Source organism: Saccopteryx bilineata, chromosome 6 (assembly GCF_036850765.1).
Source record: "Saccopteryx bilineata isolate mSacBil1 chromosome 6, mSacBil1_pri_phased_curated, whole genome shotgun sequence".
NCBI classification, from domain to species: domain Eukaryota; kingdom Metazoa; phylum Chordata; class Mammalia; order Chiroptera; family Emballonuridae; genus Saccopteryx; species Saccopteryx bilineata.
This window is the reverse complement of record NC_089495.1, coordinates 172,206,803-172,230,687: the sequence shown is the minus strand read 5'-3', so window position 1 is coordinate 172,230,687 and position 23,885 is coordinate 172,206,803. Positions and strand designations below refer to the sequence as shown.

General features: G+C 42.7%; 1 pseudogene; it reads left to right on the top strand.

The window, feature by feature from the left end:
- The first annotated feature begins 12,971 nt into the window (after positions 1-12,971).
- LOC136309423 (H/ACA ribonucleoprotein complex subunit 1 pseudogene) lies at positions 12,972-16,580 on the top strand (annotated as a pseudogene).
- Positions 16,581-23,885: the final 7,305 nt, after the last annotated feature.

The following is a 23,885-nucleotide window of genomic DNA, read 5'->3' as shown; positions in this document are numbered from 1 at the left end:
ATCGATCACCAGTATTTGGAGCAGGCTCCAGGCATGCGTACTTGTTCCGTGACCAAATGAATGAAGAGGTGGGGGTGCTATTTGGTGCTTTGCCAAGCCGTTGGCTACACTCTCCCATTGGAAGATTACCTTATCTCCTTCTACCTGATGTAATCAAACGCTCTCAGAAACTTGTCTGGAGCTGTTACATGGTATAAGTATGGTGCTCTAAGATACCTGGATGTAACAGATGGTTTTGCCTGACTGAGATTTATGGCAGGTGATTAACTTCTCTAAGATTCATTAGTACTAGTTACATGCTGAAACACTGCTTTACTAATTGGTGAATAGTCACTGCCCCAAACCCCCTCTAATGTCCCCTTACTGCCACCCCTCCCTGACAAGCTCCTCTCCTGTGAGCACTAGGACCTCCCGCCACTAGCAGGATAAGGCCCAGAGGACATCTGTGCCTTTCCAGGACTCTGCTTCCTTCTGAGGGGCTGGTGCTCCTCACTCACAGCTATACTGACCCAGTGGGACCTGGCTCTTTGCATTTTGTTTTCTCTGGGACCTGACTCAAGTCCTCACTGCCCTGGTGGCTCTCTGATGGCTCAAACATATTTTGTGTATTTCGTTCAGGCGTTTTGGTTGCTTTTGGTGAGAAGGTTGGTATGCAATATGCCACTGTATCATTTCTGGAAGCAGGAATCATACTTAGAGTTTTTATGTAAAATGATTAATTGAGGGTTTGATTACCTGCAGCCTAATGAATTCCTAACTGGTAAGCTTGCTGTGGCTAGCACCATGACCTGTGCATGATCCACGCTCAGGTGATCTGTCTAATGACTTGGGCATGTGGTCAAAAGAGAAGGAGGCTGAGCAGGCCTCCTTGAATGGAGGGGAGACTGTAAATGGAGCAGAACTTTGGAAAAAGTAAGTTTTTCAGGGTGATTGGAGAAGGACAATTTGAATTTCTTCATTTTGGAAAAAACAAAAGAGAAAGAAATCTATAAAGTGTACTAACAGGATGAAAGCATTATTAGAAAACTTTGGGAAGTGCTGAGTGGCAATATTTCTAACCTAAGTTAATAACTTGTTGGAAGCCCAAGGGAAGGCATTTTGTCTTAGCTTTGCCATTAAGCACAAAGCCGAAACTTTTGGGACATGATTTATCACCCCCAGAACTCTGTAGATTTCATTAAAAAGTACTAAAGAAGGGTTGATACCAATCAAAATGTCCCAGAGCCTGAGATATCAGAGATAAGGGGCCCTTTTCAAGGTCAGACTCTAGGAGCAGGAAGCCCTGGATGTGAGTACCGTATTCCCCCACGTATAAGACGCACCCTTTTTCGAAAAACTTTGGATCTAAAAACTGGGTGCATCTTATACAGTGGTTGTAGTTTTGTTGTTGTTTTTTTCTTTTTACTTGCATTTCCCATAGATGGAACTGAGGATGAGGCAATATATGAAGACAGCGATTTATCATTAGACACTGATGAGGACAAGCTAATGGATGGGAGTTTTGACAGTGATGAGTTGTATGAATTTTATGATGAATAAAACGAGTTCATTAGCTTTATTAATACATTTTCTTTCAAATTTTGAGGCCCCAAATTAAGGTGCATCTTATACATGGGAGCATCTTATAGACGGGGAAATAGAGTAGGTTAATGGAGAAACATAATTCACACACACACACACACACACACATACATGATATGGGTAGTTCATAGGTATAATCTATATAAATATCATCCCCTCCCCGCCGGGGGCAGATTGTACTTTCCAGAGTCAGCCCCTTCTCTCATGATCTTCTTCCAAAGGACATGGACTCTATTAAGAGGTGGGAGGTGGGGCATCTCTTCCTTCCCTTTGCACCTGGGTGGGCCTATGACTGAAGTGGAGGTGATGTTATATGACTTCCAAAGATAAATCCTAAAGGGAAATACAACTTCCTGCGGCTTTCTTGGGACTCTTGTCTCAGGATTCCTGCCACCAGCCTCATGGAAAGGACACTGTGTGTATCCTGACCACACACCTGACTGACAGCCAGCAATGACCACCCATCATCAATATCATCATCAGTTGCTATGTGAGTGAGTGAGGCTTCAAAAGATTCTAGCCCCCAGCCCTCGAGCTGCGCCCATGGATGCTACATGGAACTGTCCCCACCAAAAAGTTCCCGAAGTGCAGGTGCACAGGCAAAAGAGGGGCTGTTTCAAGCCACCATGTTTAGGAGCGGTTGGGTTGTTAAGCAGCAATAGCCAGCCCTCCTTCCCTACCTCTGAAGTTAACGCTTACAAAGAATAGCTCAGATGTCACTCGTTACAGAGAATGTATCCAAAGAGACACAGAGTCTCCCAAATGCCTTACCTGGTCCCCGTGAACTCATGAAGACTGGCTGTTAACAGAGCCGCAACCTAGCCTGAGGCCTCTCCTCATGGAGATGCTGGCACAAATACGAGTCCAGTTCTGGCCCAACATTTACATGGTACCGGTTTTAGTTTCTCTGATGGTGGCTTTATTGGGAAAAAAAATTAAAGAAAAGTTAAGAGCTATTTGATAGAGTTCATTCATAGATCTCTCAAATATGCTTTCTCCTTCCTGCAGTAGCAAGTTCTTGAATTTTAGGAGCTCACAGACCACTCAGAATAAAGATTTGTGTTGCAGGTGTTTGTGGGGCTCCATGCCCCTCCTGTGTGGTCCATCTAATCTCACTGCAGCCCTACAGACAAGTCATGAACGTTCCTTTGTTCTGCACGAGGTGTACGTGCGGTCGCTCTGTTCTTTATTCTCTGAGGCTGCGGAAAGACTGGTATAGAAATGAGCCAGCCATGCGGGGCAACTGCCCTGGGGACAGCCCTCGGTCAGTAGGGGAAGTAGGAGGATAAATGCCACACCCTCCTCATCCTCAGGTGGAATAATTCTGGGCTGTGTTCTACAATGCGTCCCAGAGGGCCCATGTGGACTGAACCCCAGCTGCCCAGCCCAGGAGGCAGCTTATTAATGCTCCTTTTACTGCCTTTTCTTTCTTCCCTGTCCACTTTCCCTACCCATCCACTTCTATACTTTTGGAATTGCCTTCCAAACAAACTGCTTGCCCCTAAGTCCTTATGTCAGGACCTGCTTTCCAGGGAACCCAAACTAGGACAATTGTATTTCCCAGCATCCCTTGCAGAACAAAACTCTTCTTCCTTGCCTGCACAGTTCTTCCACAAACTTTGATTTCCTTTTTTTCTTCCTTATCCAGCAATGGCGTGATCCATTGTCTGAACTCCCTTAGCATAGCAGTTAAGACCGTGAACTCTAGAGCCCTTAGAGCCTGGGTTCTAGAGTTCAAGTCCTGGTTCTACCACTTGTCAACTCTCCAACCTTGGGAAGAAGGAAGGACAGATAATAATGATAATAGTGATAATAGTAATCTTACTGTAGGGTTTTAGCAGGAGAGAAAGGGACAGAGAGAGAGAGACAGAAAATGAGACAGACAGACAGGAAGGGAGAGAGATAAGAAGCATCAGTTGTTTGTTGAGGCACCTTAGTTGTCTCTTGATAGATTTCTCATATGTGCCTTGACTTGGGGGCTACAGCAGGGTAAGTGACCCTTTGCTCAAGCCAGAGACCTTGGGCTTCAGACCAGTGACTTTTGGGCTCAAGCCAGCGACCATGGGGTCATTCTATGATCTCATGCTCAAGCCAGCAACCCTGTGCTCAAGCTAGCAACCACAGGGATTCGAATCTGGGTCCTCTGCATCCCAGTCTGATACTGTATCCACTGCACCACTGCCTACTCAGCCCTTCCTGTGGGGATTTAATGAGGAAACACATGTAAAAGATGGTGAGAAAAGTGCTTGATTGGTAATGTTAAATCACAAAAGTACAGTTTTATATACTCTTAAAAAAACATTTTCCCATTGATTTGAGAGAGAGAGAGGGAGAGAATGGAAGAAGGAAAAGAGAGAGAAGCATCAACTTGTTCCAGTTAGTTGTTCCATTTAGTTGTGCACTTCTTGGTTGCTTCTCACATGTACCTTGTCTGGGGATTGAACCCACGACATTGGTCTGCCAGGATAATGCTCTGTCCACTGAGCTACCTGTCCAGGGCACAGTTTTATAGATTCTGAATAAAATAACTGACTGCAATGAATAAAGAATGTGCTGATTTCCATTCTTGACCCTCTATACCCTAAGCATGAAGGATTTGAGGATCAAGGCAGGCATCTGGCTATGCAATCAATCAGGACAATGCTCGACCTGCAGCTGGTATGATAGCACTAAGGGAACAACTCAGCACTTCTCCCTTGTGAAGTAACTTCCTGAAGACTTAAGCCCTCATGCAGCTCCAGCAGAATGGGGCACAAATAGAGAGTAAGGAGAAGGAGCAAGTAGAAGGAGTATTGTTGTAGACAAGGCTGTGAACAATGAATCAACAGTTAGTAACAAAAACTAAAGTATACTCCATGTCCCAGGTTGGACCACTCAAAAAATTCCACCTCACAGAGCTGGAAAGACGTAACTATTAAAGTTAGAGAGGTACTACATATTTGCCAACACATCTGACAAAAGGTTAAGAACCAAAATTTAAGGTAAACAATCCAATTAAAAAATGAGCAAAGGACCTGAATAGACACTTCTCCAGAGAGAACATACAGATGGCCAATAGGCAGATGAAAAAATGATCAACATCACTAATCATTAGAGAAATGCAAATTAAAACCACAGTGAGATACCACCTCATACCTGTATGATTGGTGCTCATTAACAAGTCAACCCACAATAAGTGCTGGAGAGGATGTGGAGAAAAGAGAACCCTCCTGCACTGCTGATGGGAATGCAGACTGGTGCAGCCACTGTTGAAAAACAGTATGGAGATTCCTCAAAAAATTAAAAATCAAACTGCCCTTTGATCCAGCCATCCCACTTTTAGGAATATACCCTAAGAATAACACATCACTGATTCAAAAGAAGAAAGGTACCCCCATGTTTATTGCAGCATTGTTTACAATAGCCAAAATCTAGAAACAGCCCAAGTGTCCGTCAGTGGACGAGTGGATTAAAAAGCTGTTACATATACACAATGGAATACTACATAGCTGTGAAAAAGAAGGAAATCTTACCTTTTGAGATGGCATGGATGGACTTGGAGATTATTATGCTAAGTGAAACAAGCCAGGCAGAGAATGACAAATATTATATAATTTCACTTATATGTGGAACTTAATGAACAAGGTGAACTGAGGAACGGAATAGAGGCAGAGGTGGGGTCACAAGGAGGAGAGGGACAGCAGGCAGAGGTGATGAGGAGACGGGATCAGAGTAGGTGAAAGGATTAGTAAAATTATATGTACATAATACACTGATACAGATAACAAGACAACAAATCCCAGAGGGAAGGGGGAGGAAGTTAGCAGGAGGGGGATAAAGAGTGTGTAATAAAGATACATGGTTGGGGGTGAAGGTGTTATATTGAGTGGGACACTTGAATGCATGTTAACACAATAAACTTAAAAATTTAATAAAAACAAACAAACAAAAAACTCAAAAAGTTAATGAGATTCTACTGTTTCCATGGTGTGAAAATAATTTCACACCATGATTTGTTTTTAATGCTTTTGGTAACAGTAACTGACACTGCCTTGCCTCTTGAATCTCAAATTGATCTCATGAAATGGGCAATGTTTTATACCCATTTCATGGATAAGAGTATTAAGAGAGGTTAAGTAACTTCATCACACAACTAGGGTTTTATTCAGAGAGTCTGGCTATAAGCCCATGAATATAGATCAGGGGTCCCCAAACTACGGCCCACGGGCCGCATGCGGCCCCCTGAGGCCATTTATCCGGCCCCCCGCCATACACCCAGAAGGGGCACCTCTTTCATTGGTGGTCAGTGAGAGAAGCATAGTTCCCATTGAAATACTGGTCAGTTTGTTGATTTAAATTTACTTGTTCTCTATTTTAAATATTGTATTCGTTCCCATTTTGTTTTTTTACTTTAAAATAAGATATGTGTAGTGTGCATAGGGATTTGTTCATAGTTTTTTTATAGTCCAGCCCTCCAACGGTCTGAGGGACAGTGAACTGGCCCCCTGTGTAAAAAGTTTGGGGACCCCTGATATAGATGCTATTCTACAATGAGGCAACTGTGGCTCAAAGTTTAATTGTCAAGTCCTTTTATTATAGTTCTTGAGAAATATGAATTTGGAATTTTAAAAATCAGTCCTGTATTCCTAAGAGACACTGATCATCATTTTGTTTTCTCCTCTATGCCATACTCATTTTCCTTCTCTTTTTTCTAAATTGAAACAAATTTTACATAACCTAAAATTCATCATTCTAAAAAGTAAAATTCTGAGAACTTCTGTTTATTTACAAAGTTGTGCATCCATTGCTACTATCTAATTCCAGAGCATATCACCTCAAAAGGAGCCTGGTACCGATGGAGTGGTGGGTACTCTTTGTTCTACCCTGCTCTCGGCCTTTGCCAAACACGAAGCTACCTTATGTCTCCATGAATTTGCTTATTCTGGAAATTGTCTATAAATAGAATTAAATCACATGTGACTTTTCTTTGGCTTTTGCACTCAGCTTAATACTTTCATGTGAAATTTAGGCTCAGTTCATCTATTTCTCCAGAAATGCAGTTGGAGTTTTGATAAGAATTGACTTGGATGATAGGCACAGAACACTATCAACAGTCAACATGTTATAAAGTGTTCACCTGAAACCTATGTACTGATCTTATTGATCAATGTCATCTCATTAAATTAAATTTTCTAAATAAAATAAAAAAATGAATTGTCAATCAGATCAGTTTTGAGAATATTGTCATTTTAAGAATTGTCTTCCAATCCATGACCATGCATTCTTCTTTTCATTTATGTAGGTTTTTCTTTAATTTCTTAAACAGCATTTTGTAGTTTTTAATGTAGAGGTCTCAGAATTCTCTGGTTAAATTTATTTTTTAAATTTTATTATTTTTGATGTTATTGTAAATGAAATTGTTTTTGTAAATTTATTTTTGTTTGCTCATTGAAAGTATATAGAAATATAATTGATTTTGTATGTTTATTTTGCATCTTGCAACTTTGTCAAACTCATTTTTAGCAATAATGTTTTTTTCACTGTTTTTAAAATGTGTTATCTATATGTAAAGTCATGTCTTCTGCAAATAGAGACAGTTTTACTTCGTTCTTTATAATCAGATATGCCTTTTATTTATATGTATCTGGGATAACAGATTTATATAACAAAGTTTTGGAATGATGATCTCCTGTTCGGTAAGCTGACTCCCCTAGCAGAAGAGAAAGCAGGTGAAACATAAAAGGGAGATGCAGTTCTTTACAATGGATTTGCGGCAGGTGTGAGCAGTGAGTGGGACAGGTACTGCCCATGGGGCTGCAGACAGGTGGAAAATAGTTGATTAGTGGGCTGATAGGTGATGTTCCTGAAAAGTTGAAAGGAAAGGCCTGAGAAAGCATGTGATGACAGTGTTTGATGATAAAATTTACACTGCTAAAACCAGAGGAAGAGGCCCTGGCCGGTTGGCTCAGCGGTGGAGCGTCGGTCTGGGGTGCGGGGAACCCGGGTTTGATTCCCGGCCGGGGCACATAGGAGAGGTGCCCATTTGCTTCTCCACCCCCACTCCCTCCTTCCTCTCTGTCTCTCTCTTCCCCTCCCGCAGCCGAGGCTCCATTGGAGCAAAGATGGCCTGGGCGCTGGGGATGGCTCCTTGGCCTCTGCCCCAGGCGCTGGAGTGGCTCTAGTCGCGGCAGAGCGACACCCCAGAGGGGCAGAGCATCGTCTCCTGGTGGGCAGAGCGTCGCCCCTGGTGGGCGTGCCGAGTGGATCCCGGTCGGGCGCATGCGGGAGTCTGTCTGACTGTCTCTCCCCGTTTCCAGCTTCAGAAAAAATACAAAAAAAAAAACAAAAACAAAAAAAAAAACAGAGGAAGAGATTAAATGTATAGTTCTTTTAAATAAATTTTCTTCTTTTTTTATTATAATGTTAAAAACTGGGCGTAATTTCTCTGACTTTATTTGAGATTAGAGAAGACAACCATACATAGGGAATGTAAGTAAAACTTACAATGGCTCCAAGATTTTTTTCTAACAAATATTTAGTCAACAATGATTAAATGAGTACCCATTGTGTTTGCCAGGTACTCTTCTAGGTTCTGAGAAAAAAAATGGAGTCCGCCTGACCTGTGGTGGCGCAGTGGATAAAGCGTCGACCTGGAAATGCTGAGGTCCCCGGTTCGAAACCCTGGGCTTGCCTGGTCAAGGCACATATGGGAGTGGATGCTTCCAGCTCCTCCCCCTTCTCTCTCTCTCTGTCTCTGTCTCTGTCTCTCTCTCTCTCTCCTCTCTAAAAATGAATAAATAAAATAATTAAAAAAAAAAAATGGAGTCCAAGCTGTTAAAGAAAAAGCGGGGATTTAAATGGTGATGGATGGAGAGTTGACTTGGGGCAATGAACACAAAATATAGCGTACAGATGATGTGTTGTGGAATTATGCACCTGAAAACTGTATAATTTAGTTAATCAGTGTTTCCCCAATAAATTCAATAAAAAAATAAAGGTAAAGTTATGACTCACAAAAAAATATAAAATAAAAATGGGTCTGAAATTTTATTCAATTCATTAAATAATAAGAAAATCAATAAGATGCTATAACCATTTTGGAAAAGATTCCAAGAGCCAAAATTATATAGGCAGTAAGAAATGCTAAAATGAATATGCAGATGGTGCAAAATTGATCTGTCAGGCAATAACCAATTGAATTCTACAGAATGTAACTCATTTGCATTTGTATGGCAAGAATCATGCTTGTTATTAGTTTTCTACAAAGTACAGTTAAACTAGCTCAAAGTCAATGAAAGGCAGATAAAAATCATAAGTAGGCATGAAAAGGACACTCTAGAATATTTGTATTTCCATTTTAAAGTCTTTTACCAATTCTCTTAAGTAACAGTCAACAAATATTTGTTCAATGAATAAATAATAACCCAGAAACAAATAAAGACTATATTTTAAGAAGGAAAATGTGATCAAATGTGTCAAAAGCTACTGCAATATTGACAAGAGAACAGCACCAGATGTTAGACCTTGGTCCTTGAGTCTGGCTAAGAAAGGATTCAGAGCCAAGACTCAAATACAAGTGAAATTTTATTGAGGAAGTCACAGAAGTAGAAGAAGGAAATGAGCCCAGCTATGTGGATTCAGGGAGCAAGTTACAGAAGCAAAGAAGGGTCCTTGGAGTTTATGATAAAGGAAGCAATGGTATGGGACCTCAGGAAAGGACTGAGGAGGAAAGACTCTACGGAGAGAGCTGCCTGAGGGAAAAGGAGGTGGGAGGGGGACATCTTGAGAGGATCTCAATAGTCACGGTCTCCACTGATTGGTTGGCGCCAGAGTAGGGGGTCACTAATCAATGCAGCTGGTCTTGATGTCAGCCATGGCATCATCCTGCCTGGGCGTGCTGCCTTTCTGGGCCTGGAGATGAAACACAACTGAGGCCTCCATGTTACCTCTGCTTTGACCAAAAATCTGTCTCTGTGGTTATAATGCTGGTGGCCAAGGTCAGGCAGGTTCCCATTGGATCCAGGCAGATGGTAGAGGAACTGCGGAGCTGGAAAGTCATGGGCCAGTCCTGTTTATTACAGTCTCACAATGACAGATGAGCAAACAGGCAGGGGGAAACCGCTTCTCATGGCAGCCGGCAAATGAACAGCAAAACGTTCCCTCACAGTGGTGGGTGGCCCAGCCATCCACAGTCTGCGCTGAGGCCCGTAGCCTTGCATAGGCTATACACATGTGGCTCTGCCTCATGCTCATGCACTAATCATGCAAAATGCCAGCAAGCAAGCCTAACACAGCTGTTTTCCCAACAATCTACCCTGTTAGGGTTGCTTGCCTCACAATCTACACAACTGCTATCTTCTGCCATGGTCCCTGTGCGAGGAATGCAGTATATTACTTAGAGACTGCAGGGACAGCATAAGCTATACCAAAAATGACAATAATTACAAAGGTGTCCTTCACAGTGTCTCCCTGAGCACTCTGCCCAGGGAGTTAACTGGAGGTCCACCTCCAACCCCTTACCCCATGGTAGGTGGGAGGTCTATACAGTCCAGAGCTATGCCCATTGAAACCATAAAGTGTTCTTGGTGCATATCTGCAACTGGATGGGAGCAGCTTGCCGGTGCGGGAGTGCCTCCCCGCCCCCCCCCCCCAATCAGGGCCTCTCATACTGTCCACAGTGGCATGTTCATTCAACAAGGGAGGCAGTGCCCCTTCTTGTCACAGTCCCTGCTTCAAGAGTCCATTATACCGCTCAATGATCAGTCCACGATAAACAGACAGCTCAGTTGTCTGTACAAATCACCCAAGGAGAAAGTCCATTACAGGCAACTAGCCATACAGTTCTTTATTAACAGACCTCAGCACCTTCCCATACACATGCTTTCCATTGCCACAAGCCCCATCCAAACCCCTCAGCAAGCTCCCAGGGCCTGGCGAGGTCAAACGCATTCAAGGCCTGTGCCACCTTGATGGTTCTCTTTGCTGCTGCTGCTGCAAAAAAGCACCTATTATTTTCTAATACCAGCACTGACTACACATTGGACCAATTCTACATGGGGTCACTGGTCCCCTCCTATTTCTGTTAAATGAGTCTCTCGGCCTTCCCCCTATTCAAATTGGGACAATGGGTTCTGGGGATCTTCCTCTCCCACAGCTGTCTCCAACAAGAAATCCTGCAACTGCGCAACCTGATCACCAGCCATTTTCTTGGCAGCTGCTGGGGATGCTCACTTCCCCCACTTTTTCAGTGGCTGGAACCTCTGTTATGGCTTAAGCTGCCACCAAACCTCCAATGGGACTCTACAAGACCTGCCATCCAGTTTCTCCCTATCTGCTTCAACTGCTGTCAAATCTACCCACATCTGTGTTTGGGGAACCTTTACAGGCCCATTCCTCTTGTTAGTTGAGGGGGCATCCTGGGAAGCAAGCAGCCCACACAGTCTTATGATTTTGTGCTTCCACACAGGGTATCAAGGTAGTGACTCAAAAGGGCTGATGGGGTGCTACGGAGAATAAGGTCCCTCATCACTGCCATAAACACTTTCTCATCTGGCCCACAGGACCTCAAGTTGAAAGCAGCATTCCTCATACCTAGTTCCCAGAGGACCTGCTGCAGCTCAGTATATAATTGCCTCTGACTCACTGCCCCTGGAAAGTCTCCAGCATTCTGCCAGACTGTACAAATGGCAGCCACCACCCATTCTAATAGGGTATGGTTTCCTGGGTTGTCATGGCAGTTCTGAAGACACTGCCTCAAGAAGGAATGTGTGGTAATGGCAGCTATTTTCTTCATCTCTGTTCTAGAGAGAATGATGCCATCCACCCCTATGTTCCACAACCACAGCAACCAAGCTGCCGGGGACTCTGTGGGTTTCTGCCTGAATTTCACCACCAACTCCATCAACTCTGTCTGGATGTAGGGCCAGACCACAAGTGCTCCACTACCTGCCGAGAGGATTGTGCCTGCCCTTGAGGAACTCTTGGCTGCTGGGTTTTGGCCGGGTGATCACCGGCCAGGCTCCGAGTCTGAGAATAGAATTTCAGCCTAAACCTCCTCCTCCTCAGAAGAGGAGGAATTGTAAATCCCTGGTACCACTGACTCAGAACCACTCCGCTAGCACGGATGCTGCTCCTTCTTCAGCACCTGCTTTGGCTCCTGTGGCTGCTGGCTCTCAGCCTGAAGCTGAAACTGGAACTGTTGAACCTATATTTGTTTCTCTAACAACTGTCACTGCCGACATTTGGCTTCTAGGGCAAACTGCAACTCTTGGACCACATTTATTTTTCAAACCACCATTCCTGTTCCAGGCACCATTGGTGTTCAGCCTGCATCTCACACTGCAGCTCTTGAAAGCAGTTGGCCTCCTTCTCTAGCACTGGTTACCGTTCACGCTGCCATTGGTTCTCTGTCTGTAGCCTGAACTGGAGTTCTTGAATTCACAACTCTTTCTCCAGTGATGGTTCCAGCTCATACCGTTGCTGTCACTCAGTCTGCCCCTCATTCTGGAGCTTTTGACCTCACCCAGCCTCTCACACAGAGCTTTCAGTTTCTTCTTGCAGAGCTGTAAAAAACAGCCACAGGATACCATAAGCTGGAGAAAAAAGGCCACTCCTCTATCCCACCTTTCAAGGGTGTCAAAGGCTCCGGACAAATCTGGTCCAAATCCTGCCCACTATGCCAGATGTAATGCTGGTGGTCAAGGCCAGGAAGGTTCCCCTTGGGTTTGGGCAGATGGTAGATGAACTGTGGAGTTGAAAAGCTGTGGGCCATTCCTGTTTACTAGAGCCTCACAATGGCAGATGAGCAAACAGGCAGGGGAAAACTACTTCTCACAGCAACGGGTGAACAAACAGCAAAACGGTCCCTTGCAGTGGTGGGCAGGCAAACTAAAATTCTCCCTGAGGGCAAGAACCCATAGCCCTACATAGACTATGCACGCGTGTCTCTGCCATGTGCTCATGCACTAATCATGCAGAGTGCCAGCGAGCAAGCCTAACACAGCTGTTTCCCAACAGTGGTCAATAGACCTGAAGCTTTGTTCTTAATATTCCTTGATGAAAATCAGAACTTCATTGTCCTGAGGGTTAAATGTTTAAAAGAGTGGATGTGCAAGGCCTTATTTGGGAGTTGTATGAGGCTTTTCTCAGGCTTGTAGTTCCTCCTCTAAGGAGTTCTATATAGCATGACTAGTGATATGAAAGGTCAGAGGGTCTAGACCACATGACTAGTGATATGACAGGGGAAAAAGATCACCCTGGGGCGAGGTCCCACTCTACAATATTATTCTCCACAGTTTTTCCCATTGCTAGGCACCCTGGCTTTCTGCCCTGGTGACCTTCTGTACCTGGCCTATCATTCCTACCCTGCGCATGTCTGTCTGACTGCCTACCTACTATATAACACAAGGATGATGAATGTTGAGAATTGGTTGCTGGATTTAGTAACATGCAGCATTGGATTTGGCAACACGGAAGCTTTCGTGGACTTCTGGGGGTAAAAATGCAATTACAACCTGACCAGGCGGTAGCACAGTGGATAGAGCATTGGACTGGGACATGAAGCACCCAGGTTCAAAACAGCGAGGTTGCCAGCTTGAGCGCGGGCTCATCTGGTTTGAGCAAGGCTCACCAGCTTGAGGCCAAGGTTGCTGGCTTGAGCAAGGGGTCACTCAGTCTGCTTTAGCCTCCCAGTTCAGGCACATTTGAGAAGGCAGTCAATGAACAACTAAGGTGCCACAACAAAGAATTGATGCTTCTCATCTCTCTCCCTTCCTGTCTGTCTGTCCCTATCTGTCCTCTTTCTGTCTCTCTCTCTCTCTCTCTCTCTCTCTCTCTCTGTGTGTGTCTCTGTCATAAAGGAAGCAAGCAAACAAACAAATAAATACCTCAATTACAGTGGATTCAAGGGCAAATGGAAGCTAAGGAAGTGGAAAAAATTAAGCCATTTTCTTGAAGAATGTTTACTATAAAAGGGAGCAAAAGAATGGAGCTTTAGCAAGAGAAAAATGAGGTCTCAGAGAGAATATTTTAAAAGAGAAAAGATAATCCAGCATTTAATATGACAATGGTAACTCAGAGAGGAAACAAAAGAGGAAATAATTATGAGAGAAAAGTTCATGAGTAGGTGAGAGGGAAGGGAACTGCTATGCAGGTGAAGAATTTCCTGAGGTCAAAGAATGGACATCTTTGTGTTGGATATCAGAATGTTGACTGGAACTTTTTGTGTGTTTTTTTTTTTATTTTTTAGGTGAGAGGAAGGGAGAGAGTGAGGCAGACTCACACATACACCCCAACTAGGATTCACCAGGCAACCCCATCTATGGCTGATGCTTGAGTACCGAGCTATTTTTAGCATCTGAGGCTGATGCACTCCAGTGAAGCTATTCTCAGTGCCCCGGGCCATACTTGAACCAATCGAGTCACTGGCTGCAGGAGGGGAAGAGGGAGAGAAGAGGGAGAGGAAGGGGGAACAGAGAAGCAGATGGTACCTTGACTGGGAATAGAACCTGGGATGTCCATATACCAGGCTGCCTCTCTATCCACTGAGCCACTGACCAGGGCCTCGAAGTTTTATTCTTATCTCTAAATTTTAAAGAAAGAACATCATAATCTGAATATTATTTAACAAGAGCCACCAACACACCCCATGGGACCATTTTAAGATATGACTAAGCCAGTTTTATGTGGTGGCCATTATTCCACCCCTACCTGGGGACTGCGTTCTGCAATATGGTAGTTACTAGACCCATGCAGCTACTTATGTATATTAATTAAAATTAAATACAACTTAAAATTTTCAGCTCCTCAGCGGCACTAACTATATTATGAGTGCTCACTAGCCACAGCTGTTGACTCTGACAGCAAAAATGCAGAACGCGTTCCAGCGCTGCATAAAGTTCTGTTGGACAGCAGAAGAATCGGTGGAGAAAAATTGGGTAGACTAGGGGTTTTCAGCCCATGTGGAGAATTTCCACACTCTCTTGGCTCATCAATCCTCCCTCCACCCCCAGTTGTAGGGTTGGATGTGCTTCAAATCTGCTGCTCTTTCCTGGGCTGATCTGAGCAGGAAAAGAAATGGTGGCAGAGACAAGGAGGTGGCATTCCGTGGTGGCGAGGCCTCTACCAACCACCCCCAATATGTCTTAGCGAGAACTTTTTAAAAAATCTGTACATATTTAATGTATACAACTTGAATTTAAACAAAAAAATTATGTATTGATTTTAGTGAGAGAGGAAGGGAGAGAGAAAGAGAGAGAGAGGAGCATTGATCTGTTCCTGTATGTGCTCTGACCGGGGACTTGACAAGCTCTACACTTTGGGACAATGCTCTAATCAAACCGAGCGAACCCACCAGGGCTGTTAGTGAGAACCCGATAGACATTTGGTATCTGCTGATTCTCTTTGGCTTTTAATTCTTGGATTACTTTCTAATTACACATGTAAACACATAAACACATTTTCTTAAGGGGCACATTTAAAGTTTTGCCTTAATCTTCATTGTCATTCACTTTTTTTTTAAGTGAGAGGTAGGGAGGCAGACAGACATGTGCCCAACCAGGATCTGCCTGGGAAGCCTCCTACAGGGTTATGCTCTGCCCATCTGAGGCCATTGTTCTGTTGCTTGGGCAACTGAGCTATTTTAGCAAGTCTATGGAGCCATCCTCAGCACCTGGGTCAATTGCTCAAACAATTTGAGCCATGGCTGCAGGAGGAGAGAGAGAGAGAGAGAGAGAAAGAGAGAGAGAGAGAGAGAGAGAGAGAGAGAGAGAAAAGGGGGTGGGGAGAAGAAGCAGATGGTTGCTTTTCCTGTATGCCCTGACCAGGACTCAAACCCGGGACTTCCACATGCCTGGCCGATACTCTACCACTGAGCCAACCAGTCAGGGCCCATTGTCATTCATCTTATACAAAAAAATAATTTGGACATAATTTTGCACATCAGAGATTAAAGTTATGGAGAATAATAGAATCTCTGGAAAAAAGATACCTTTGCAACCACAATCTATCTCTAGCTGTAAAGGTCCATAGCAGACAGTGTAAAGCTGTGTCTGGGTGCTACCAGGCACTTGCCTAATATTTTCTGACATGTACTAGAAAAGTCTTTAAAGCAATACTATTTATGCATTTTTAAAGTTTTATTCCATGTGTGTAAGACTTTCTAAAAAACACAAATTGTTAAAGATTTTATTAGGATCTTATTTTATGTTTTCTAGCATATTTGACATGATTTTAACAACATTTAATATTATGTTCAGAGGGGGCGCGGGCGACGCTGGTTGGGAAACCCAGCTGCGGGAGGGAGAAGGAAGGGCCGGCGGCGGCGCAAAGATCTTGCTGCCTGCAGGGGAGAAGCACCAACTGAGGGCGACAAGTCTGGTAGGAGCAAGCGTGTCTTTTCGAGGCGGAGAGCGTGGAGGCTTTCATCGAGGTGGTGGCTCCGGCCGTGACGGCAGCGGCAACAACTACTTCCGAGGTGGGGGTGGCGGTAATTTCAGAGGCGGCGGCAGAGGAGGATTTGGACGTGGGGGTGGACGCGGAGGCTTTAACAAAGGCCAAGACCAAGGACCTCCAGAACATGTAGTTTTATTAGGAGAGTTCCTGCATCTTTGTGAAGATGACAGAGTTTGTAAATGTAGCACAGATGAAAATAAGGTGCCTTATTTCAATGCTCCAGTTTATTTAGAAAACAAAGAACAAATTGGAAAAGTGGATGAAATATTTGGACAACTTGGAGATTTTTATTTTTCAGTTATCAAAACATGAAGGCATCCTCCTTTAAGAAACTACATAAGTTTTATATAGATTCATATAAGTTGCTGCCACTGCAGAGTTTTACCTCGACCTCCGGGTGAGAAGGGACCTCTGAGAGGTGCTGGCAGGCGCGGTCGAGGGGGAGGAGGAAGAGGAGGAATTGGCAGAGGTGGCAGAGGTGGTGGTTATAGAGGTGAAGAGGAGGTAGAGGCGGAGGCTTCAGAGGCGGACTAGGCGGGAGAGGTGGTTTCAGGGGGAGAGGACATTAAGTGTAACAGCTGGCGGAGGAATTAACCAGTTGATTTCTGCATTAACCTGCCTAGTCTATTGTGGATCAGGACCTTCTTCTTTCTTGAGCAAATCTCGAAGTTAACTGGTCGTTACGTAACAGTGTTACTCGGATGTCAGCACCATACAAACGTAAGTGCAAAAGACAGCGGGCACTTATGTTCTAAGTTTGAACAAGGTTTTCAAGTTTTGTATAATGCTTGAAACTGTGGTTGCTTAATAAACATATTTTTCATATGAAGCATATTTGAATTTTTACAATAAAGTTTTTTTTTTAATATTATGTTCATTACCAGATCCATCTTGAGATGGTTCCTTTTGCCTCCTAAATTATATTGTTCTCTAATAACGTTTCTGCTGAGATACCGGGCCATTGAAATTTATGTTTCTTATTAATTTATAAACATTTCTACAGTTATTGCTATAGCCTGCTTTAACTAAAATGTTCATAAAATAGGCACTTCAGCCTCACCTGTGGTGGTGCAGTGGATAAAATATTGACCTGGAATGTTGAGGTCACCAGTTCAAAACCTTGGGCTTGCCTGGTCAAGGCACATATGGGAGTTGATGCTTCCTGCTCCTTCCCCCTTCTCTTTCTCTCTCTCTTTCTCTCTCCTCGTCTCTCTTCTCCTCTCTAAAATGAATAAATATCTAAAAAATAATAGGCACTTCAGTCAGCTAAATAGTGAGATCTTATTTGAAAATCTTTCTTTTTTAAAAAATTTTTATTTAGAAAATTAAATTTAACAGGGTAACAGTAATCAATAAGGTTACATAGGTTTCAGGTAAACATTTCTATAGCATTTGAACTGTTGATTATGTTGTGTACTCAGCAACCAGTCAAATATTTTTTTCATCACCATATATATGTCATGTCCTTCTTTACTCCCTTCCCCTTCATTCTTCCCCCAATCCCTTCCTCCTGGTAACCACTTTACATTTATCTGTGTCCATAAGTCTCAGTTTTTTTAATTTTTTTATTTTTCTGAAGCTGGAAATGAGGAGAGACAGTCAGATAGACTCCCGCATGCGCCCGACCAGGATCCACCCAGCACGCCCACCAGGGGCAATGCTCTGCCCCTCCGGGGTGTCGCTCTGCCGCGACCAGAGCCACTCTAGCGCCTGGGGCAGAGGCCAAGGAGCCATCCCCAGCGCCCGGGCCATCTTTGCTACAATGGAGCCCTGGCTGCAGGAGGGGAAGAGAGAGACAGAGAGGAAGGAGGGGTGGGGGTGGAGAAGCAAATGGGCGCTTCTCCTGTGTGCCCTGGCCAGGAATCGAACCCGGTTCCCCCGCACGCCAGGCCGACGCTCTACTGCTGAGCCAACCGGCCAGGGCCTATAAGTCTCAGTTTTATGTCTCACCTATGTGTGAAATTATATAGTTCTTATTAAATTTTTTCAAAGTATAAATACTTAATAAACAAGTGTAGACATATTTACTGAGTATCTACTATATGCTAGATACCGTTTAGCCTCTAGGGAAATAGCAGCCAAAGACAAGAGAGACTTTGCCCTCATGAGTTTCTATTATTAAATTTTACTTTTCTTTTTTTTTTTTTACAGAGACAGAGAGAGAGAGTCAGAGAGAGGGATAGACAGGGACAGACAGACAGGAATGGAGAGAGATGAGAAGCATCAATCATGAGTTTTTCGTTGCAACACCTTAGTTGCTCATTGATTGCTTTCTCATATGTGACTTGACTGTGGGCCTTCAGCAAACTGAGTGACCCCTTGAGCCAGCAACCTTAGGTCCAAGCTGGTGAGCTTTGCTCAAACAAGATGAGCCCGCACTCAAGTTGGTGACCTCAGGGTCTCGAACCTGGGTCTCCAGCATCCCAGTCCGACGCTCTACCCACTGCACCACCACCTGGCCAGGCAAATTTTACTTTTCAATTACAGTTGTCATAGAGTATTATATTATATTATTTTCAAGTGTACAACATAATGATTAGACATTTATATTACTTACAAAGTGATCACGCCAATGAATCTAACACCCACCTGTACCATCCACAGGCATTACTGTATTATTGACTGTGTTTCCTATGCTGTACTCTACATCCCATTACTGTTTTGGAATTACCGATCTGTACTTCTCAATCCCTTCGTGTTTTTCATCTAGTCTCCCAATTTCTTCCCTCTGGCAACCTACAGAAACTCTGTATCTATGAGTCTGTTTCTTTACAAATTTTTCTAAAACGAAACATTTTAAAAAGCAATAGAGGGGAAGACAAGTCCTCATAAATCAAGTTTCTCTGGCTCAAAATTTTCTATTGCTTTTTTTTTCTTTTTTTTTTTCAATTCAGTGAAAGGAGAGGAGGCAGAGACAGACTCTCACATGCACCCTGACTGGGATCCACCTAGCAAGCCCACTAGAGGGCCATGCTCTGCCCCTATGAGGCATTGCTCCATTGCTCAGCAACCAAGTTCTTCTTAGCACCTGAGGCAGAGGCCAGGAAACCATACTCAGAGCAAGAGGCCAACTCACTCCAATTGAGCCATGGCTGCAGGAGGGAGAAAGAGAGAGAGAGAGAGAGAGAGAGAGAGAGGCAGATAGTCACTTCTCCTGTGTGCCCTGATTGGGAATTAAACTTGGGACATCCATACAGCGGGCCGATGCTCTACTACTGAGTCAACTGGCCAAGGCTTCTATTGCTTTTTTAATCTGTCCAATTAATTTGATAAATTCCTCTACTTCTTTAGTTTACCTCTTCTAGCTTTTTGTGTTGAGTGTATAGTTAATTTATTTTACTTTTTACATTTTTATTAAATGCATTCAGTACAGTTTTTTTCTGAAAATTGCTTGTTATGTTCTATAGATTCTGATATCTCATTTGAAAATTATCTTCAGATTTGAGAATTTTGTAATTTCTATTGGTGCTCAGCTCTGACCCAAGTGTTGTTTAGCTTTTAAAAATTGTGGCAAGACTGTTTTTTTTGTTGTTGTTGTTAATTTCTAGTTTATTGCACTATAGTTAGAGATAACTGCTTATTTTTTTCTGATTGGGAAAATTTATTAACAATTATTTTTATGATCTAAGACATGATCAATTTTTATGAATCTTCCATGGCATCTGAAAAGATGTATCTCTATTATGGGGTTCAGAGTTCAAGAGCATCCCTGCTACATCCACTTTACTGATGATATTTGAAACTTCTAGATTTATTCTAAGTCTTGTTGGTTTCCTTGCTCAGTCTGTTGACTGAGAGGTGTATTATTAAAGATTCCTATTATCCTGGGTTTCTGTGTATTTTTACTTGTATCTCTGGTAGTTTCTACCTTATGACCTGTTTTGGGTGCATACATATTAGTAATGCATGTACTCTGTTATGATTTACCTCTTCTAGTATAATGAAGTGTCTTTCATGGAAGATTTTGGGTCTTAATTCTACTTTATCAGATATAACTATTATGTCACTTTCTTTATAAAATTTTCTCTTTGGTGTATGTCTATCATTTTGTTGAAACTTTTGGAATTTTTGCATTTTAAGTGTGTCTCTTGTTCACAAAATGGAGTTGCTTTTGGTGTTTGGTAGTTAATCCGAAATCTCTTTTAATTGGGAGGTAAGCCCACTTACATTTATGAATATAATTATTATGTTCGGTCCTGTTCAGCCACTTACGAGGAAAGATATAATCAGTTCAAGTGTAGCTTCTTCTTGAGCCGAACTCTGTACAACTTTGTGGCAGTAAGGCAGCTACTTTCATTGGGGGTGAGGGGTAGGCAAATGGTGTCTCATAGATTCTCTTCTTGAAGAGTGCTGTGGACAATGTCAAGGCTGATGGTGAGGCAGTCTTAGTGGGAACAGCATGTGGAGGATGGAGGAATGGTGATGTGGCCAACATCTATTCACTTTCCTTACATAATAACAGTTTCTAGTTGGACAAATTAGATATAAGACCACCCAGTGCGTCATACCTTCCAGCTTCCTTTGCAGTTTGATGTGGCCTCAAGACTAAGTCCTGTACAATGGGATGTAATTTTGATGTGTACAACTCTTCAGTCTTACTCATAAAGGGCAAGGAGCATGACTCAGTCCTCTCTCCCATTTCCCCTTTCTCCTTCCCTTTTGGCTCAAATATGAATGAGATACCATAATCCAGGGCATGCATATTGGACCACAATGTAAAAGGTGCAGCTTGAGGTGGCCTGGATTTCTGACATTGTTTAGATGTCATACCAGCTCTTGGATCACTTATTTGGATGCTACATGTAAAAGAGATAAACTTCTATGCTGTTAAGTCACTCAATTTGTGAACGCTGATATAGCAGCCTAACACAGATGCTCTAAGCAGAGGTACACAGACCAGTGAACATCTCCTCCAGTCCTCTGGAGGGCACTGTGGAGGCTGAAGGAGGAGCAGCCTCCTGGAATCAGGATCCTGGCAATTCAATGTAAAGGGGTTTCCATTTAAGCATGGAAGGCAGAGTCCTCTCATTGGTCTTTCTTCACTCTGAGATGTCCATTGAGGTGATATCAAAAGAATCTAAAAGAGAATAAGAGTGAGGCCAGCATAGAGAGTGATATAAATTTCTCTCTGTTGGATAGAGGATGGAGGAAAAACGGAGTGGACAAAGTCACAGCCAGGATACGTGAGAAGAGGCTACCCAGGAGAACCTTAGAGAGTCTCTATATTCAGAGATTGTGGGTACCAGAGAATGTGAGGGTGAGAAGTGGGGATGAACACGAGAGGACTAATAAACGACTGTATAACAAATAATCCACTTCCACTTGCTTATCTCTTCCCCACCTATTCAGAGTTCAGACATACAAATTTTACCCTCCCCCTCACGAGGCATGTCATCAGAAGATTTCTCTCTGAAAGAATTGAACAATAGGTCTAAAAACAACCGGGACAGCTGGGACATGTGTTGATATCTCCGAAAAAATATATTCCTCTTGTGGCATTTGGAGAGCCATAAGCAGAGTTATTATTGTCACTCTAGAGTTTGGTGGATAATAAGTCTCATGCATATTTACTAAGTTACCAGCCAGCTTGTCTTGATTTTAAAATATTAATAAAATCCAAGTATAAATAGGCAATGGAATAAAACCTATGGCATGAAAAAGGGAAGATTGGATTTAAAAGAGGAGCTATTAACAGGAGAAAACAGGTAATTGCAAAAACTGAGAATTGTAAATCAAACTGTATTACAGTCAGAGAAATTAGAAATGACATTTCATCCATAGAACAGGAGCAAGATGTTACAATAACGAAGCAGAAAATAATAAATTGCTGTTGGAAATTAAATATCAGGTTGTAGATATTAAAAATATAGTTATAAGTTTGGAATAATAAGTTTAGGGCATCAGTCAGGATAAAGAGAAGAAAATGTGAGAGGAAAGGCTGAGGACCAACCCAGGAGAGAGACAGAAGGCAAGAACATTTCCCAGAGCTATTCAGAAATGCGTTCTTCAAACGGCCAGGTTCTGCTGCACACTGGGAAGAACAGGCAATGAATGTCCCAATCCTCATCACATTTACTGTGCAATGTCAGAACTCCCAGGGAAAGGGAGAATCTTGGAGAGGGTCACAATAAAGGAGTATGACCTAGACTATCAGCAGATTTACCTGTAACAATGGATTCCAGAAGAGCATCACACAAAATTTCAAAGTCTGAGAGGTCTAGACTTCTACTTGTAGCTAAACTAATTATTGAATGGGGTCAACATAAGCTTATTTTCAGACATGTATAGTCTCAGAAAGTTTCATCTTTCTAAGAAGTTGCCTGAGTATTTACATCAAGGAGAGGGTAAACATCAAGAGAGAAGAGGATGTAGTCCCCTCAGAGGGGACCTCAAATCAAAAGAAAATGTATCTCAGGATGGATGTCTACATTAAGAAAAAAAAGATCTGGCCCTGGCTGGTTGGCTTACTGGATAAAGAGTTGGTCCAGTATGTGGACATCCTGGGTTCAATTCCTGGTGAGCACACGAGAGAAGTGACCATCTGCTTCTCTCCTCTTTTCTCTCCCCGCTCTCTTCTTCTTTCTGTCTCACAGCCAGTGGCTTGATTGGTTTAAATGGCAACCCAGGTGCTGATGATGGCTCGGTTGTTCTGAGTGTGTCAGCCTCAGGCACTAAAAATAGCCTGATTGATTGAAGCATCGGCCCAAGGTGGGATTGTCAGGTAGATCCTAGTCAGGGCACATGCAGGAGTCTGTCTCAGAGTCTCCCACCCTCTCAACTTAAAAAGAAAAATAAAAAAGGACTTCAAACTACTTAGTTTTATATCTCAAGGAACTAGAAATAGAAGAACAAAATAAGCCTAAAGTGAGCAGAAAAAGAAAAATAACAAAGATGAGAGCAGAAATAAAAGAACTTAGAAACCAGAGGAACAATAGAAAAGATCAATAAAACTGAGAGCTGGCTTTTGAAAAGATAAACAGAATTAACAAATCTTTAGCTAGACTAAGATAAGGGATTGAAATTTATTGATTCTGAAAGTGGGACAAGGAGTGGGAAGAGGTGGGACAGGATACTATTAATTTTCAGTTTGACCATTTTCTACTACTTCAGTTTTTATCCATATTTATGAATTATTTTGGAAACAAACAAATACTAAGCTAAAACCTCAAACATGAAGATATAATAACTTATGGCATAATTGCAAGTACAGGCAAATTTGGTTTGTTGTTGATGACTCTTGAGATAATTGGTTTGTTAGGAATTGCTTTCTATTTTGATTTCAGTGACTCTCATTATACATATTTTTTAAAAGAGAAAATGGATTGGCCTATTTTTTTTTTGGTGTTTTATCAATAGAGTTCGATTAATAAACACACTTGAATTTGGGAGTTTGAATTACTTTACAAAATCATTCTAACTAGTGAGTTTTTATTTGCATCATTTTGAGTTTAGTGAACAAAAGAAGGTAAGTGAAAAGTGTGATGCAATACCTGGTTTTCAGGAAGTGCAGGCAGGTGTAAGAGGTCCAGGAGGTTGAAGCATATCAGGAACAAGCCAGCTAAGGTACACTCTCCCTAATCTCTAATTCTTCCTCCCTCCCTCACATCTCAATCCTCAATCTGTCTGCTGCATCGTTATTTCTCTGCAGACAGTTCTTTTTCTCTGACTCAGTGCTTGTGGCTAACGGTGAAAATGTCAGAGCTTCAGAATTTACATAACTCGCGATTAGCTCATCAGTTGGGATTTAGGACATTGCCGACTTCCAGTTGCAAATTCTTACAAGAGAGACTACCCAATGGCTCGGTTTGGCCTCACTGATAAACCTGAACTCATTATCTATGGCTATTCAGGGTGGTGACGTTTGCATACTATAA